Source organism: Pseudonaja textilis, chromosome Z (genome assembly GCF_049901715.1).
Source record: "Pseudonaja textilis isolate UNSWEBS1 chromosome Z, rPseTex1.2, whole genome shotgun sequence".
NCBI classification, from domain to species: domain Eukaryota; kingdom Metazoa; phylum Chordata; class Lepidosauria; order Squamata; family Elapidae; genus Pseudonaja; species Pseudonaja textilis.
In genome coordinates this window covers 55,214,586-55,233,794 of record NC_142008.1, presented here as the reverse complement: position 1 = coordinate 55,233,794, position 19,209 = coordinate 55,214,586, and the positions used below count along the sequence as shown (strand labels likewise).

Sequence of the window (19,209 nt, the reverse complement as noted above, 5' to 3'; positions counted from 1 at the left end):
AAGAAAAATTATCCCAGTGGATAACGGTCAATGGGACCACCACCTGGTGGCAGAGAGTATTAGGTGAAAACCCTTATCCAACCCATCCTGAGGGAATAGTAACACGGTCAACCTTCTGGCACCAATTGCATAAAATCTTCCATGTGGCAACATGAATGCATATCATGGAAGGTTTACGTGAGGCCTGAATGGTGTGAATGACTTGATCAGGAATGTTCAAATCTCTCAGGTATTGCCACTCAAGCGCCACACAGTTAGCTGGAACCATTGTGGCTCCGTATGTAGCAGGGGCCCCTGGTGAAGGTCTGGGATTCTCCAAGGGTGGTCTGGGATTCTCCAAGGGTGAGCAACTGATAAGTTCACCAGATCTGCAAACCAGGGTCTCCTGGGCCAATGAGGTACCAGGAGAATCAGCTCCGCTTTCTCCTCCAACATCTTCCAAATGACCACCGGGATGATCAGAAGAGGGGGGAAGGCATAGAGAAGACCTGGGGACCATCTCCTCTGAAGCACATTAATTCCCTCCGCTCCCTGAGAAGGTAATCTGGTGAAGTATCTGCTCACCTGGGCATTCAGGGGAGATGCAAACAGGTCTACAGAAGGAGTGCCGAACCTGATGGACAGTTCCCTCAACAGAGAAGGGTGGAGGCTCCACTTTGAATGGTTAACTGCACTCTGACTCAACCAGTCAGCCTGAGAGTTGTCAACCCCAGAAATGTGGTCCTCCCTGATGGACAAAAAGAGTCTCTTTGCCCAGTGCTGTAGGCGTTCAGATTCCCTCATCAAGGCCCTGGACTTTGTTCTCCCTTGCCGGTTGATGTGTGCCTTTGTGGCCACATTGTCCATCATCACCAGCATGTGACCCCCTGTCACCTTGTTACGGAAATGTTTGAGGGCCAGGAAGATCGCCAGCTTATCAGACAAGACCCTTCTGTCTGTGACCAATACCCCTGGACCATCTTGCCTTCCAGAATGCCCCCCCCAGCCCTGGAGGCTGGCATCCATGGTGAGCAGCAATCTGTCCGGCTCCTTGAACGGATGTCCCCTCCAAAGTGCAGGAGACTGCCACCAATGAAACGAATGTAGAATCTGTGGAGGGATCTGTATCCTGGAAGAAAAGTGGCTGCTTCCTGCTCATTGAAAAGGGAGCAGGAACCATTGGAGAGCTTGAGAGTGAAGCCTTGCCCACGGGACGATACTGATGCAGGAGATCATTTCTCCTAGCAGACTGGAAAGATGAGCCAAGGGAACTGTGTGCTGTTGTGGATTTGGAAAATCATCTCGTTCAGACTATCCCCTCGATCTGGGGAGAGGAAAACCTCTCAAATAGACATGTCGATGACCGCGCCCAAATGGAGAAGCCTGGTCATGTGATTGAGGTGGCTTTTCTTCATGTTGATAGAAAAGCCATGGTCTTGCAGAAGCTGCATTGTCAAACATAGGTCTCGTAGACAGATTGGCACGATGTAGACTGGATCAAGATGTCGTCCAGGTAACACTGAAGTCTGACAGGAACTGCCCAAAAGGCAACCAATGCCGCTAGCACTTTGGTGAAAACTCTGGGACCCGTTGACAGCCCAAAAGGAAGGACCTGGTACTGGAAATGCCTGATAAGAAAAACAAAGAAACTGGTGGTGATGACACAAGATAGGAATATGGAGATAAGCCTCTGTAAGGTCTATGGAAGAGAGGAGGTCGCCCTCCTGAATGCTCTCTAGGATGGAATGCAAACTCTGCATTTTAAAATGCCTGCATGGAATGAACTTGTTCAAAAACTTCAGGTTGAGAATGGCACGCCACCCCCACCCCACCCCGATGCCTTTGGAACCACAAAAAGCCTGGAATAAACCCCCAGCCTTTGTTGGTTCACAGGAACAGGTTGAATGGCCTGAATCTCAATAAGATGTTGAATGGCCCATTTGAAGGACCCATTTGGCACTATCCCGTGAAACAGGGCAGGTCACAAAATGTTCTGGGGGAGGTGAGAGGAATTCCAGCTGCAGACCCGATCTGATTGTCCTGAGGACCCAGGCATCTGATGTAGACTCCTCCCATCTGGTGGCATAGAAGGCCAGATGACCTCCGATGGGAGGGGAGAACAGGTGTTTACTTGGAGCATCAGAAGGCACAGCCCCCTCCTCCTCAAAAGGGCCATTTATTCTTATATTGGTGCTCCTGTCTGCCAGTCACCTCAGGATGCTGTTCCTGTCATTGAGGAACGCCCTCTGATTACGTGAGAAATGAGAGCTCAGCATGAAAAGATGAAGGACGGAAGTAAGGAGCTGGGTGATAGTCAGCCCTCTTTCCCGTCAAAGAGAGGCCTCTTATACCTGGTCTCTACAAGGTATGGGTCCAGGGCCTCACCAAAGAGCTTCTCACCCAAACAAGGAGCTGAAGCCTGCTTCCACTTATGGCGTGAGTCGGACTGTCAGTTCTTGAGCCAAAGTAATCGTCTCGCTGTGACTGAGGAGTCCATGGCTCTAGAGGCAAACTTGGCTGAATTCAGAGTGGCATCCGCCATAAATTCAGCCACTGCGATGATTTTGTTCAGATCTTGGTGAGATCTAAAATCAGATGGAAGAAGGCACTCCTGTAATTGATGCAGCCAGCCGAGTGAGGCTCTAGTAAAAAAAACGACGCTGCTGTCAAGGCTCAAACAGCTCAAGGTGAGGCCTGATGGTTGCATTTGAGCGTTTGTCTTCAGCCTTGAGCACTCTGATCTTTTGTCTTCGGCCTTGAGCACATCCTCTGGTTTGGTGGGGGTGCCAGAGGAGGAGAAGGAGGCCACTATTGGAGCATCCACCAAGGTCACTACCAGGGCAGAGACCAAAGCAGGCCCCACATTATAGAAACACCTATTGTGAGATGATAGTCTAAGCCCAGCAGCAGGAGAGGCACATTGCTCTTTGACAAGGTCCAGAAACAACAGAGGAGAGGGGAGGACCACTGTGTGGACCACAGGTTTAGAAAAAAGAGAATCCCCTTGGGCAGAAGAATCTATCTGGGGTTCAGGAGCCACCTCCTCCAAGGTCAATTGGGCAGCAACCAATGCCTCTTAAAAGAGGGGTTTAAATAGGGTGGCCTTAAAGACCACCATCGAGGGAAGCTGATCCTGGAGAAAACTTTCTGCCTCTGACATATAGGAGTCTCTGATCTTGCCCTCTTCTTCCTCTGACCCTGACAAAGGACTGTGCTCTGAAGGATATCCTCATAGTCTCCCCAGTCAGATTGAGTAGAGGCCTACTAACCTCCTAAAGTCTGGGGTTTTCCCTATGTCTGAGAGGAGCCCCTAGAGAGGGATGGGGGAAACCAATCCTGGCCCCCCCCAAAAGGATGAAGGAACTGTTGGAAACCCTCTGCTAAACCTCGTTGAATGGCTGTAGAAACTACTAATGAAATATCAGAGGACCCACTGCCTGAGGGGGCTTCAGCAGGGCACATGCCAGCAGCAGTAGGGGTGAAGAGAGCTTCGGGCCTATGTCTATGACTACCCTGAGAGGACTGGTTGGGTGGAACCATAGTAGTCTGTTGAAAATAGGACCCAGATCTGCTAAGGTCTTGGGGACCCCCTTCCTCCTCTGCCCCATAGGAGACCAGACTTGGGTATAAGAGAAGGAAGTAGAATGGGCCCCTCCTTCCCTGGATTCCACACTCTGGCCAACCTGTGCCTCCCCTGGAAGGGAAGCCTGCTGCAAGCATCCTCTCATCTGGTCCAGGGTTTTTGCAAACTGCCACTCAAGAGCAGCGTGCCTCCTTTTTTCAGCCTTTAATTCAGCCTGGGATACTTTCTTTGGAGTGATTGCCTTAGCTCTAATTTTGGCCACTACTTCCTTTTGAGCTGACTGACCACACTGCCCCTTCCTTCTTTTCTTCTGGGCCTGAGGACACTGTTCCTCTAAGACCAAGTCTTCAGCTTGCTTGGAGGAATCCATGATCCAACAAGAACACAAGAGGTCCTGGAAGCACCCCTCAATATGTGTCTTCTGATCAAACTGGGTTAAACTCCCCAAAAAGGCCACAAAAAAATCAGAAGGAACGACAATCTGATGATTCTGGCCAATTAAAAATGGCCGCCATCTCATGCATTATGGCTGAACTAACAAAATGGCCACCAGCACATGGAGAGGCCCTCCAGAAAACACCTAGAAAGCCCCTGTCACTCTATAGGCCACAAGAGCCATGAGCGAATGGAGAAACCCAGGAGCGAATGGCTGCCTCGAAGAAACAGCCGAGAGGTGCCGAAAGGCTATTGCTGTGGCTCGTTGCAGCACAGAAATGCCTGGGAGGACTGTGTGGGAGGTTTATGAGCTCTTCCCCTGTCTGCAGCTTCCCGAAGGCAGCACTGAGTCTCTGAAGCTGCTGGAGAGCGGATCCCCGCTCTCTAGCTGGCACAGCTCAATCGAAGCCCCAAAGAGCTGTGCCAAAGGTTTTTAAATAAAAATCAAACCTCTTCCTGCTTTCAGATATGTCTAGCTACGATCTCAAACTTTGCTTCCAAGATACTTAGCTCAATTGACTAGGAGCTGTGTCAAAGCTGGGGATCTGACTAGAGGCTAGCTTTTTATATACAACAGATTCAGCTCTATGACATAACAGGGAGAAGTCTAACCCATCCTGGACTCTCAGAGCAGCGTGGATGAGAATATCATATGCCTTCAGGAAACATATATACAAAAACATGATGGTAAAATTTTGGAATCAACAAAATTGGGAAATTTATATTTAACCTTGGCTCAACAAAAAAAAATGAGGGATAGTGGTATATGTTAGAAAGCTGCTACAGTCTAAATTGTTTACGCAGACAAGGAGGGCAGAATTCTAATGCTTGAAATAATAATACATTATAAGAAAGTGTTACTTATAGTTATATATGCACTGAATGAAAAACAGAAGGGATTTTATCGTAAGCTCGATAGGAAACTGGCAGAGATGGAGTATGAAAATATATGTCTGGTAGGCAATTTTAACACAGTAGTGAACCTGAAAAAAGATCATGTGAGCAATAGCATAGACAAAAAAAAAAAAAAGGAAAACATTGTCGAAGGTGTTTTAAGTGAATTGGGATTAAGTGAATTGGGATTAAAAGATATATGGAGGGAAATGAACCCAGATAAAAAATAAATTACTTTCTATTCAGCACCACAAAAATCATGGTTGAGAAGGGTGGGGTTGATGTTGTGACCATATGCCGAGTGATTCCGGGGCTCCGGGACGGGCATCAATACCACCGCAGGTGGAAGCTCCACCAGGACCCAAACCACCCCATAGAGATGGTGGCCAAGGAAAGCATAGTCTGCTGATCCCAGGGACACCACAAAGTCCTTGGTTGATCCAGATAAAGCTGTCTAATCTGGCTGCGAAAGGAAGTGGCCATTGAAGCTGTTGAAAGGTTGGGACAGCTCTAGAACAGAAGAGAAGAAGAAGAAAAGTGTTGGTTTTGGGTGAAACCTTTATTTTACTGATAAAAAGAGAGAGCACCCTAAGGGTGGAAAGATACTAGAAAATAGAAGACAGAAGAGGAAACAAGCAGTGAAATTGAGCCTGTCGGTCAAAGTAATTAAAGCTATTTTATTGATTTTTAACAAGGACTTAATCTTTAACTGGACTGGACTTTACAACAATTATTACAATTTTTAGCACTAACTTTAAAGAGAGACTTTGTATTTCTTTTTCTTGTTGGTTTTCTTTTTTCTCCATAAAGGGGAATTTTTTGTTTAGAAGCTTTTTAAAACTTCTTCCTTCAGCTTGTTACAGTCTAACCAAGTATTGACAGCTAAGTAACTTAAGCAACACTGCCACCTAGAGGCCTTACATTTTTTTTTTTTTTGAAGGAGTTGAAGATAAATTGTTGAAAATGCTTTTCTAAGTCATAAGATAGAGAATAGAGCACTGAATAAATATTTATGCAGGTGCTTCTCTTGTAAAACAATCTAACAGCTGGAAACTGAAGTTGAAAGAAACAAGATTGCTGTGGCCCTGGATTATATTTTGTTGAAATATAACCTTGTTGAAATTTTGATATTATACCTTGGACAGTATTTGGTGATGGTAATTTACTTTGTGACTCATTCTTAAATTACAACTAAATTTTTTTCTGCTAATGGTTGGCCAGTCTTAGCCTACTTTTTTAGGCTTATTCAAGTTATTAGCCTGTCTTTAGCTTCACTGTTGGAATATAACCCTTTTCCCCTCTTTTCAAAGTTTTTGGTTTTCTCTTTTTCTCTTTTAAACTACTAGTGCATTTATCTTACTATTTTTCCTTCCTTTTTATATATATATTATTTATAAATGTGGTGTTTTTATATTTTCTTCTTTTTTTCCTTTATCTTCATGTTTTTACATCCCAGCTTCTTTTCATTTTTTATTGACTCTCTGTTCTCCTGTTTTTTTTAATTGTTCCCCCTTTTTGAATTTTATTTTTTTTATTTTTTTTTGCAACTTTTTCTTTTTCCCCCTCCTCTTTGATAATTGGATTAGGGCAAAGAAGAACCTGAAGAAAATTGTTTTTGGTGTTGTACGTTGAAATTTTTGACTGGGATTATAACTATTCAAAGATGAAGACACCCTCCTCTTTAAGCCCAACTGCTCAGCAGTCAATTCGCACTATGTTACAGCAGGAGAAAGGGAAAGTGAAAGAAAAAGAGAGGGAGAAGGAAAAGGAGGTTACACTACAAATGATAATGCAAGCAATACAAGAATAATACAAGGGAAACAAATGGAAAGAATAGAAGAGAGAACAGAGAAAACAGATGAGAAACTAGAGAACATACAACAAATGATGATGAAGAATGAAGAGAGATTTCCAAAAATAGAAGAAAAAGGAGACCAGACAGATTAAAAAAAAATGGAGAAATTGATGACAGGCTGACAGTGGTTGAACAGGAAAGGGGAAGAGAAATGCTGGCCTGGGAGATGGAGAGAGCAGATTTTTATCTCAGATTTCAAAATATAGAGGAAGAAAAAGGAGAAAATCTTGCAGAAATAATGATAGAAGTGCTGGCAGGAGTCTTGAAGATATCCAAAGAAAAAATGATTGATGGAATAGATGAAGTGTTCTGAGTATATACAAGATAGCTATGAGAAACAAATTGCCTAGAGAAGTCCATGTAAGATTCATTATGAAAGCAATTAAAACACAAATATTACAGAGTGCAAGGGATGACCCACTGAAATATAAAGGAAAAGAGATTGCATTCCTAAAACAAGTACCGAGAAAAGTGAGAGATTTGAGAAGATACTATCAATTCTTGATGAAAATTTTAATTAAGAAGGGAGTGAATTATAGATGGTTGATTCCAGAAGGCTTAATATTTACTTGGCAAGAGCAAAGACATAGATTGGACTCAATAGAGAAGCATTTAATGGCAAATATTTCAGAGGAAAAGGAGAGAATATGAGACTGGGTGTTGGTACTTACCTGACACGCCATTTCTCTTCGAGCTGCGAGGAGCATCCAGAAGTGGGTGGTGCTTCAGTCTCTGCATTCATAGGCTGAGCTTGATTTTGAGGAACGCTCCTCCTCCTTTCACGTGTCTCCTACATAGCGTTCCCCAGTTTTGCGAAGACAAGAGGAAAAAATTTGTGCTCTCATTCTAACTAACTAATGGTTCATTGGCCAAAACAAGAACCCAACAGATGGTGAAATTTGGGTGGGGCTGGATGCTCCTTGCAGCTCAAAGAGAAATCGCATGTCAGGTAAGTACCAACGCCCATTCTCCTTAGAGCTGCTTGGAGCATCCAGAAGTGGGACATACCAAAGCTGGGCCTGTCCCACGGGAGGGGCATCATCTGGTCTGTAGCCACCTCGGGTTCTCTAAAAACCTTCTGTAGAACCCTTCTACCAAAGGAAGCCTCAGCTGAGGCAAACACATCGATCTTGTAGTGCCTGATAAAAGGTGACGGGGAGGCCCACGTTGCCACCCGGCAGATTTCATCTATTGGTGCCTGGGTGGCCCAGGCTGCCGAAGTTGCCGCACTCCTGGTAGAGTGAGCAGTGATACCTCTGGGTACCTGCAAGGCCTGCGACTGGTATGACCTGGCTATTGCCGCCCTTATCCAATGGCCTATGGTAGACAGTGATACCTTGTGCCCCTGTGTCTTGGGTTGAAAGGAAAGAAATAAGGCTTCTGACTTTCGGAAGGACTCTGTGTGCTTGATGTAAACGCGCAGGGCGCACCTGACATCCAGTGTGTGCCATTGCCTTTCCCTTTCCTGAGATGGCTTGGGGCAAAAATTTGGAAGGATAAGTTCCTGAGCTCTGTGGAAAACTGAATTGACTTTGGGTAAAAAGGTAGGATCAGGCAAGAGGAACCACTTGATCAGTGTGAAATACACAGAGGTCCTTTCTAATGGATAGGGCTGCAATCTCCGATATCCTATGGGCTGATGTGATCGCTACAAGGAAGACTAGCTTGTATGTTAGAAACTGTAGAGATGCTTCCCTTAATGGCTCAAAAGGGGGTTTTGTGAGTGAGAGAAGGACTCTGTTAAGGTCCCAGGTTGGGTACCGGTGTAGAGTTGGAGGGTGTAAATTGGTATCCCCTCTAAGAAAAGCCTGAATACGGGGGTGATGAGAAAGGAAATCAGCTCCTTCACAGGAGATGATGGTTGATAAGGTTGCTACCTGTTGTTTTAATGTATTGGGGGACAGCCCTTTACTGAGTCCCTCCTGCAGGAAGTCTAAAATTTGAGCAATGGAAGGGGAAACGGGGTCAATTTGGAGCTTGTCACACCATCTACAAAAAAATGGACCATGTGGCGTTGTAGATTCTTATAGTTGAGGGTCGTCTGGCTGCTAGTATAGTGTCAATGGCCCTGCTAGATAGGTTTTCCCTCTTCAGGCGGTCCCGCTCAACCTCCAGATGGTTAGTTGGAGCCATTGGGGGTCCGGGTGGAGAAATGGTCCTTGAGACAGAGAGATCCTGTCTGATGGGATCCTCCAGGGTGGGGCCACTGAGAGACTGTGGAGGTCTGCAAAACAAGGACGTCTGGACCAATAAGGTGCTACGAGGAGCAGTTCCGCTTTCTCGTGAAGAACCTTTTGGATGACCCTGGGCATCAGCGCTGGGGGAATGCATATAGTAGTCCCGTGGGCCAAGGGCAACGTAAGGCATTGCAATTATCCACCCCTTGGGATGGGAACCTTGAAAAGAATCTTGGGAGCTGGGCATTGGGGGCGAACAGGTCCACTACCAGTTGCCTGAAGATGGATGCCGCCTCCTTGAACAGTGATGGGTGGAGGCGCCACTCCAACTGGTCTAGGGTAGCCCTGCTCAGCCAATCTGCTTGGATGTTTGATAGTCCCGAGATGTGCTCTGCCCTGATGGAAAGGAGGTTGGACTCCGCCCAACGGCAGAGGCGCTTGGCCTCCCTCATCAAACGTAATGATTGTGTGCCCCCTTACTTGTTGATGTGTGCTTTGGCCGTCACATTGTCCGTGAGAATGAGGATGTGGTGGCTGCATACCTGAGGGATGAAGCTGCGAAGGGCCAGGTGCACAGCATGAAGTTCCAGCCAGTTTATGTTGCATAATCGCTCTGTTGCTGACCATCTTCTCTGTGATGTGATGGACTGAACATGAGCGCTCCATCCGAACAGACTGGCATCTGTGGTGATGGTGAGTCTTTGGGGCTCCTTGAGGGGGCAGCCCTTGTTAATGGACGCTTTGCTCCACCAAAGGAGGGACGTGAGGACCTTTGGTGGAACCCTGACCTTTTTGACTTTTGTGTTGCTTGTGCCGGATCTCTGGTATGGAAGTAGGAACCACTGGAGGGATCTGGTGTGTAGACGGGCCCAGGGAATAATGGAAATACATGAAATCATTTTTCCCAGTAATTGAGATAATTCCAGAAGGGGAACCCTCCTGAGGCGTCTGACGGTTCTAACCCAATTTCTAGATACTGAGAAGCCTATCCGAAGATAGGAACACCTTCCCTTTCAGGGTGTCAATCACTGTCCCCAGATGGGTTATTCTGGTGGAAGGGGATAATTGGCTCTTCTTCCAAGTGATAAGAAACCCATGCTCCTGGAGAGCGGCTAGGGTAACCTGGGTGTCCCTCAGAGCTTGATATTTAGAGTAGGATAGGATGAGGATGTCATCCAGGTAACAGTGAAGACGCACTGGGAGGGTCCTGAGGTGGGCCGCCAGTGCAGCTAGAACCTTGGTAAAGGTTCTAGGGGCGGAGGCTAAACCAAATGGAAGAGCCACGTATTGGAAGTGGTAGTTATTATAGCAAAAGCGAAGAAATTTGTGATGGGAAGGCCGGATGGCGATGTGTAGATATGCCTCTGTGAGGTCTATGGATGATAACCAGTCTCCTTGTCTAGTTCCCAATAGGATAGATTTCAGTGTGTGCATTTTGAACTTGCGATATACCGGATAGTGGTTAAGCCGCTTTAAGTCCAGTATCGCTCTCCATCCCCCTGAGAGCTTTGGGACTACGAACAAATGGGAGTAGAAACCCCACCCTCATTGTGCCTGAGGGACCGGTTGGATGGCCTCTATGTCAATTAGGTGTTGGATAGCTGAATCCATGAGGTTACACTTAGTGTGGTCTTTGGAGAGAGGACATGGCATAAAGAAATCGGGGAGGGAGCGGACTGGAACTCGAGGGCCAGGCCGAACCTGATGGTGTCCCTGACCCAGGCGTCGGAAGTAGAGGAGTCCCACTGGTTGGCAAAGGCTTTAAGACACCCGCCAATGGGAATGGAGTCGTATGGCCTATCCCCGAAAGGGCGTCTTGTAGCTGCTGCCCCTTCTGTTTCTGTCAGATGAATCGGCCCTGTCTGGGGGTTGACCCGGCCCAAAGGGAGGGGGCCTTTGAAATCTAGGGGAGAAGGGGGCCTGGTAAAAGGGTGGAGGAAGAGGCTAGACCCACGATGGGCTCATCAACCTCAGGGGTACCCAATAATTTGGAAAATTCTGGATCCAGATTGAAATTTTTTTTATCATGGGCCAACAGGGCAGGGGGCGCCGCTGTAGAGACCAACTGTTTAACCATCAGGTCAGAGAAAATGGGAGGAGTTGGGATGATTTTGGCCTCCACTATGGGCTGCTTAAAAATGGAGTCCTCTGGACCTTCTGGAGCAAGAGGAGTGGGATCAGATGGTGACTGAGTGTTTAGGCCCGAAATATTCTTGGCCTTGAAAAGGAGGGACTTGAATAATTATGGCTTGAATAGCTCCACAAAGGCGGGTTGGTCGGGGGTGAGACCCTCGTCCTCGGACATCTCCCCTTCTAATGGGTCTACCTCAGAGAGGGGTTCGCTGTATTGCAAAGACCCCAAGTCAAACTCCTCTTCCTCCCTGATTAGATCTAGGTCCCCTTCCTCCTCCTCCTCCTCCTCCTCCTCCTCCTCCTCCTCCTCCCTTACTGTAGGGAGAACCTCCCCCTGCAGGGATACCTGTCCATGGAGCAGTTCCGATCTGGGAATGGATCTTATGGATTGAGACTCGTGATCCGAGGCTGCTATGTAGTGCCCAGGTCTGGCCATTGGCTGGAGTCCAGCCGCAATGCCTTGGCGGATAGCCAGCTCCATCCAGGATTGTAATTTCTCTGGGACTTCCTCTATGAGCAATTCTTCTTGGCGTAGGCCAGCAGCAGTAGGCGTGAAAGTGGTTTCAGGAGCCCTTCTAGCCGGAGTTCCAGTAATCTGCACCTGATGACCCTGAGAGGGCCAGCTGCGCCTGGATGGTGAGGAAAAAACTGGGGGGGGGGGGAGGAGATGTAGAGGGAGTGGAGGGGGGAGGACTGTAGCAGGGGCCTCTTTGGAGCATCTGCTAATCTCCTTCTCCAGGGCCCTATGGCGCCTCAGGGCATCCCTCTGGGAGGCTCTGGAGGTCTCCTTAGCCTGTCTGTGCAAGTGATGGGTCTTAGATTTAGCCTTCAGAGAAGGTCCTCTTGAAGTATTACCCTCTGCCATTTCTGTGAGAATACTAGTACTACAGAATGTGGTATGAGTTGGATTGAAGGTGATTGGCACACCCAGGGGCCAATCTGTAGCAAGACTGGGAGCCCTGATAATATTTCACCCCCGTTCATATTTTAATTTATTTTAATTAATTAATTAATTTATTTTAATTAATTAATTTAATTTTATTATTATATTTGTAACCAATTAGCCAAAAAACAATGAATCCAATCAGCTGAAAGGAGAACGCCTGAGGCCCAGAAAGGCAGAGAAGAAAACTAGAGCCTTTAGCAACCTTCCTTCCCAGGCAACACTGGGCGGGGGTTGCTGCTGCAACTTCGCAGCTAACAGTGAGCTGTGGTGAAGCCAACAATTTAAACCAGAATTAATAGTCAGAACCTCAATTGCAAATGCAAGAGCAGAGATGAAATCGCTCAGAAAAACGCCTAGGGGTCCTGTAATGTGGAGCAGAGAGCACACACAGCAAGGAAAACTGCAAACAAAATGGCGGCGGCCACAAGGAGGCTTTCAAAATGGTGGCTGCAACTATGTGAGGGCTCCACAGATAGCTCAGTGCGGATTTCTCCTCCAAGAGCTAGCTAAGGCTCTTAATTGAAGAGAGAGAGGCAGGGAAGGGGGGGATTAGCCCTTCCCTGCTGAAACAACGTTCTCAGGGGGGAATAAACTAAAAACGAAGCAATCCAAACTGAAAATAAACTGCAAATTGCAAAAGGAAGGCAAAGCAGCAGACAAAGAAGGCAGGGTAAGGTTTTGGGAAGTGGGGTAGTGCAAAGGCACTAATGGGTTGCCACCCATGGGGGCGCAAAAAGTGCTTCCCTAGGGTGAATGGCAAACAAACAGACTACTTGCGCAGGGCTAAATGAGAGAGAAAACAAATCGAACCTGAAATCAGAAGAAATTGCAATTGAAGACAACAAATCCTGAATCGGCCAAGGAGCTAGTCTATGCACTGCCTGTCTCGCACGAGGCTGAGCAAAAACTGGGGAACGTTATGGAGGAGGAGCATTCCTCAAAATCAAGCACAGCCTATGAATGCAGAGACTGAAGCACCACCCACTTCTGGATGCTCCGAGCAGCTCTAAGGAGAAGAGGAAATAGTTAAACTTCAAGAGGAAATGGTTGAAGTAAGTGACAAAGAAAAAAGAGATGAAAAGACACGAGAAGAGGGAGCGGTAGATGGAAGGGTGGAACTAAAAGAAGTAAGAGAGCAAAGAACAATGAGAGCAATAAACCCTACATAAAGTATAAACAATGGAAGAAAAGAAATTGATTACAATAAATATAAATGGATTGAATTCAGCCATCAAAGGGAAAAAATGTTTGTCAAATTAGAAAAATTAAAACTAGATATAATCTGCTTACAAGAAGTTCATATTAAAAAACAACATGTCCAAGTACTGAAATATCCTAGAATTGGGAATCTATACACTTCACTGGTGCAAGGAAACAAAGAAGGAAGAATATTGATGGTGGAAATAATTGATAGTAATCTAAAGATGCTTCTAGTAGCAATTTATGCTTCAAATGAAAAGCAAAAAGAATTCTGTTAAAAAATTGCATAATAGATACACATAATCAGAGTTGAAAGGGACCTTGTAGGTCATCTAGTCCAACCCCCTGCCCAAGCGGGAGACCCTAAACCATTTCTGACAAATGGCAGCCCAATCTCTTCTTGAAAGTCTCAACTGATGGTGCTCCCACAACTTCCAAGGGCAAGCTGTTCCATTACTTGACTGTTCTCACTGTCAAAAAGTTTTTCCTTGTTTCCAGGTTAAATCTCTCCTTGTTCAGTTTCCACCCATTATTCCTTCTATGGCCTACAGGAGCTTTAGGAAATAGCTTGACCCCTTCCTCTCTGCGGCAGCCCTTCAAATATTGGAAGACCGCTATCATGTCTCCCCTGGTCCTTCTCTTTACTAGACTAACCAACCCCAGTTCCTGCAACCGTTCATTGTATGTTTTAGCCTCCAGTCCCCTAATCATCCTGGTTGCTCTTCTCTGTACTTTTTCCAGAGTCTCAACATCTTTTTTATAATGCGGTGAACAAAACTAGATGCAGTACTCTAGGTGTGGTCTAAGGCTTTATAGAGTGCTATTAGTACTTCCCTTGAACTTGACTGTATCCCTCTGTTAATACAACTTAGGATTGCATTAGCTTTTTTGGCTGCTGCTGCACACTGCTGGCTCATATTTAGCTGGTTGTCCACTAAGACTCCAAGAGCCCTCTCACAGTTACTGCTATTGAGCCTGGTTTCACCCAGTCTATATGCGTACTTTTGGTTTTTCTTGCCTAAGTGTAGGACTTTACTTTTCTCTACATTGAATTTCATTTTGTTAGATATGGCCCAATGTTCTAGTCTGTCAAGATCCATCTGGATCTTGAGCCTATCTTCTTGGATGTTAGCTATTCCTGCCAGCTTAGTATCATCTGCAAATTTGGTAAGTTCCCCTTCTATTCCCTCATCTAAGTCGTTAATGAAGATATTGAAGAGTACTGGGCCTAAGACAGAACCCTGTGGCACCCCACTGCTTACTTCCCTTCATGTAGACTTAGACCCACTAAGGACTATTCGTTGAGTACCATTTGCCAGCCAGTTGCGAATCTTATGCGCATAAGAAAATAATAGAACTGGACTATGATGATTTATGCATCTTGGGAGATTTTAATGCAATAGTGGATACGAAATTGGACTATAAAACACAGAAAGTTAATAAACAAAATAGAAAGATACTCCCAAAACCCTTCTTCAAGATGGTAGAGAAATTAAGCATTTGAGATATTTGGAGAGAAATGAAAGCTAAGAATAGACAATATACATTCTACTCCAACAGACCTTTATCATGGTCAAGAAGAGATATGACTTAGATATCAATGGAATTAATCTCTAACATACAAGAAGTAAACATAGAAACAAGTACTTGGGCAGACCATAACCCAATATGGGTCAAGTGGCAGGGACAAAGGAAAAGATCAAGATGGACTTTGAATAATTCAATATTGAAAGAAAAAGAATTTATGCAAAATATGGAAAAAGAACTGTTTTTTTTCTTTAAAGAAAAAAAAAGGGAGGAAACTTCATTACAAAATCTATGGGATACCATGAAGGCCTATGCCAGAGGTCTGATCATAAAATACATGAGAAGAAGGAACATTAAAAAAAGACAAACGCAATAAATATTAAAGGAAGACTACAAGAAACTCGAGAAACAACTACAAAAATATTCACAAAAGAAGAATATTAAAAGTCAAATGGAAATAGTTAAACATAAAATGGGGTTGATGGAAAAAAGAGGAACTAGCATCAAAAACCAGGAGAGCTAAACAAAACTTCTTCGAAAACGCAAACAAACCAGGCAGATGGCTGGCATATAAACTGAAAAAGGAGACAGAAATGAAAAAGATAATACAATTAACGGATGAGCATGGAATAGTTTGTAATGGAAATGAAGAAAAAAAAAGAGATAGTACAGAAGTACTAAGAGAAATTATATGATCAAGAGAATATTGAAGAATACAATATTTGCAAAAAGCAGAGCTACCCCAAATACCTGAGGACATTAAGAGAATGCTAGAAGGGAAAATAACAATGATGGAACTGACAAGAGGCGATAAATAGACAAAATACTGGAAAAGCTTCGGGCCTAGATGGGCTACCGGTAGAATTCTATAAGACTTTGCTGGTATCCTTAAGCATTACAATGCTTGAAATAATGAATGATGTTTTGTCAAAAACCAAAATTCCTAATTCATGGACAGAAGGGGACAGAAGGTACCAAAAGGGGACACTGACTTACAACAAATAAAAAACTATAGACCTATATCCCTGCTGAATGCAGACTATAAAATATTTGCCTCAATAATGGCAGAAAGACTTAAAAGATACCTTAACCACTTTATACACTCTGATCAAAATGGATTTCTGCCTAAGAGGCAAATTATAGACAACATGAGAATAAGAAAGCAACATTATATGAAAATACCAGTCTGGTTATCAACTATAGAGGCATTCGTGTATCCAATTCTTTTTAAAATGGAACACATATAGTGAAATCTTAAATGAAAAGGGTGAACTAAAAACAAAGCAAGAATTAGATGAGCAAGAGATAAAGATGAGTTGTATTCATATGTGCAAATACATTCTAGATATGTTAAAGACAGTAAGAATTTATAAGGGTTTTATAGTGAACTTACGGAACTAGACAAAATCTTAACAGGTACTGATGAGAGGATGATTAAAAAAATTATATGGTTATTTACTAGGAGTGAAACTAGAAGAAGAACAAGTTAAAGAAACAATGATTGCATGGGGCAATTTTGGATATGGGATAGATCTAGACAAATAGACCTTGACTATGTATCAGAATGGTCAAACAAATGGCAACTTCAAATCTCAACAAACAAATGCTGTCTTACATATTGGCAAAAAAAAATATATCAGAAAATAAAATACAGGCTGAATAGTCAAGACCTTGTTGAGGATCCAAACTCTGTCAAGGATCTTGGAGTACTCATCTCAAATGACCTAAGTGCTAGAGTTAGGGTTAGGGTTAGGGTAACAGTAACTACATAGCCAAAAAGGCATTAAGAGTTGTTAACCTAATCTTATGTAGCTTTTTCTCTGGTAATATTACACTACTAACTAGACCATACAAAACATTTGCTAGACCAATACTCAAATACAGCTCATCAGTCTGGAACCCATATCATGTATCTGATATTAACACAGTTGAGAAAGTCCAGAAATATTTCACAAGAAGAGTTCTCCACTCCTCTACTCATTGCAGAATACCTTATGCCACCAGACTCAAAACTCTAGACCTAGAAAACCTAGACCTACGCCTCCCACAGTCCGATCTAAGTATAGTATATAAAATTATACATTGCAATGTCCTACCTGTCAATGAATACTTCAGCTTCGACCATAACAACACTAGAGCAAACAACAGATACAAACTCAAGGTTAATCGCACCAAACTTGATTGCAGGAAATGCGACTTCAGCAACAGAGTGGTCAATGTCTTGAATACTCTACCTGACTCTGTGTTTTTTTCCCCAAACCCCCAAAACTTTAACCTTAGATTATCTACTATTGACCACACCCCTTTCCTAAGAGATCTGTAGGGGGGCGTGCATAAGCATACCAACTTGCTTACCGTCCCTGTCCTATTGTTTCTTTTATATTTTTTTATTTTTCTTATATGTATCCATGTATTCATAACTATGTTTTTACTTATACCTATTATCTTGTAAGCAATTAACAAATAAAAATAAATAAATAAATAAAGATAAATAAATGGCAGAACCTATGGACTAGAAACTATAAAACAACAATGTCAATAGCATATAAAGAGAATTTGTATAAGATGTTTTACAAGTGGCATCTACCACCAGCAAGAATAGCAAGAATGTCCAAGGATAAATCAGTGAAGTGTTGGAAATGTCATCAGTTACCTGGATCATATTACCATATGTGATGGTGTATGTGGAAGTTAAAAGATGCTGGACTAAAATACACACATGGCTGGAAAAAATGACAAAACAGCATATAGATTTGAAACCAGAGATATTTTTATTGGGAATTTTATCTGAAGGTTATAATAGAAAATTGACATACTTGATTATTAAAGTTTTAACTGCAGCTAGAATTGTATTTGCTCAAAATTGGAAAAAATGAGAAAATTCCAATAGAGGAGGAGGTAATTAAGAAAATAGTAGAATGTGCAGAAATGAGTAAATAAACATTAGCAATTAGAGAGCAAGAAGAAAAAGAATATTTTAAGATATGGGATTTATTTTGGCAATGGTTAGATAGAAAAGTGGAAAATTAAGTATAATTCAACAGTAATGATGTTATAATTAATTATTATAGCATTACTTTTAATATGAATTAAAATTAGTAAGAACTGAGATTTTCTCTAAAGCATAATGTGGATTTGAAACTAAAGTCTAATGATGGTGTAATAATGGTGTAATATGGAAAGTTGATTAATGTAATATGAATGTAAATTTAAATTTAAGAGGAAAAGACTACACATATTGTGCACAAGAATTATATACCAACTGACACAATGTATAATTGAAAAATGGCTTGATTTTGTTGTTTTATGTTTGTATTTGTTTTTGTTTGTTGTTAAAAATAAAAAAATATATTAAAAAATCATGGTCAAAAATAGATATGATATGGATTAATGTGGAATTAGAACAAAATATAAAGGAAGCAGAAATTGCGACGAACACATGGGCAGATCACAACCCTATTAAAATAAGTTGGAAAGGACAAAAAAGTAAGAGATGGGTTTTAAACCAAGGAATCCTGAAAGAAAAAGAATATGCCAAAATGATGAAAAAGGAATTAGAGATCTTCTTAAGAGAAAATAGAAAACAACAAACGCCAGTTCAGAACCTATGGGACACTACGAAGGCATAGATTGGGCATTGGTTCTTACCTGATACACCATTTCTCTTCGAGCTGCGAGGATCATCCAGAGAGTGGGTGGTGCTTCAGTCTCTGCTGTTGTAGGCTGAGCTTAATTCTTGAGGAACGCTCCTCCTTCCATCACGTGACTCCATAACAGCGTTCCCCAGTTTATGCGAAGACGAGAGGAATTAGAATTTCGTGCTCTCATCTTACTAAACTTAAAGGTTCATTGGCCGAAGCAAGACCCCACCTGACGGTGAAACATAAGGGAGGGGCTGGATGATCCTCGCAGCTCAAAGAGAAATGGCATATCAGGTAAGAACCAACGCCCATTCTCCTTAGAGCTGCTCGGATCATCCAGAGAGTGGGACATACCAAAGCTGGGCCTGTCCTACGGGAGGGGCACCGTCTGGTCTGTAGTTCCCTTGGGTTCCTTGAGAACTCTCTGAAGAACCCTTCTACCGAAAGAAGCCTCAGCTGAGGCATACTTGTCAATTCTGTAATGCCTAATGAAGGGAGACGGGGAGGCCCACGTCGCTGCCCGGCAAATGTCGATTATTGGAGCCTGGGTAGCCCAGGCGGCTGAGGTTGCCGCACTCCTAGTGGAGTGAGCCATGATGCCCTTGGGTATCTGGATGGCCTGAGCCTGGTATGCTTTGGCAATGGCCACCCTTATCCAACGGCCTATGGTGGTTGGACGGACCTTGAGCCACTGTGACTTTGGTTGGAAGGATATAAATGGACTTGCGGAAGATCTCAGTGTTTTTAATGTAAATCCGCAAGGCACGTCTGACGTCCAGAGTGTGCCATAGTCTCTCCCTTTCATGAGTTGGCCTGGGGCAAAAATTGGGGAGGATAAG

At 43.6% G+C, this 19,209-nt stretch overlaps 1 protein-coding gene and 1 long non-coding RNA gene across 3 annotated transcripts in view; one reads left to right on the top strand and one right to left on the bottom strand.

Moving 5' to 3' along the window:
• The window catches only part of TMEM108 (transmembrane protein 108), a 322,453-nt gene that overhangs the window by 288,663 nt on the left and 14,581 nt on the right, over positions 1–19,209 (bottom strand). The window lies entirely within an intron of this gene.
• LOC148124016 (uncharacterized) lies at positions 7,406–18,537 on the top strand. The gene is made up of 2 exons (XR_015740443.1): positions 7,406–7,459; positions 18,420–18,537. It is a non-coding gene; the product is annotated as an uncharacterized LOC148124016 (long non-coding RNA).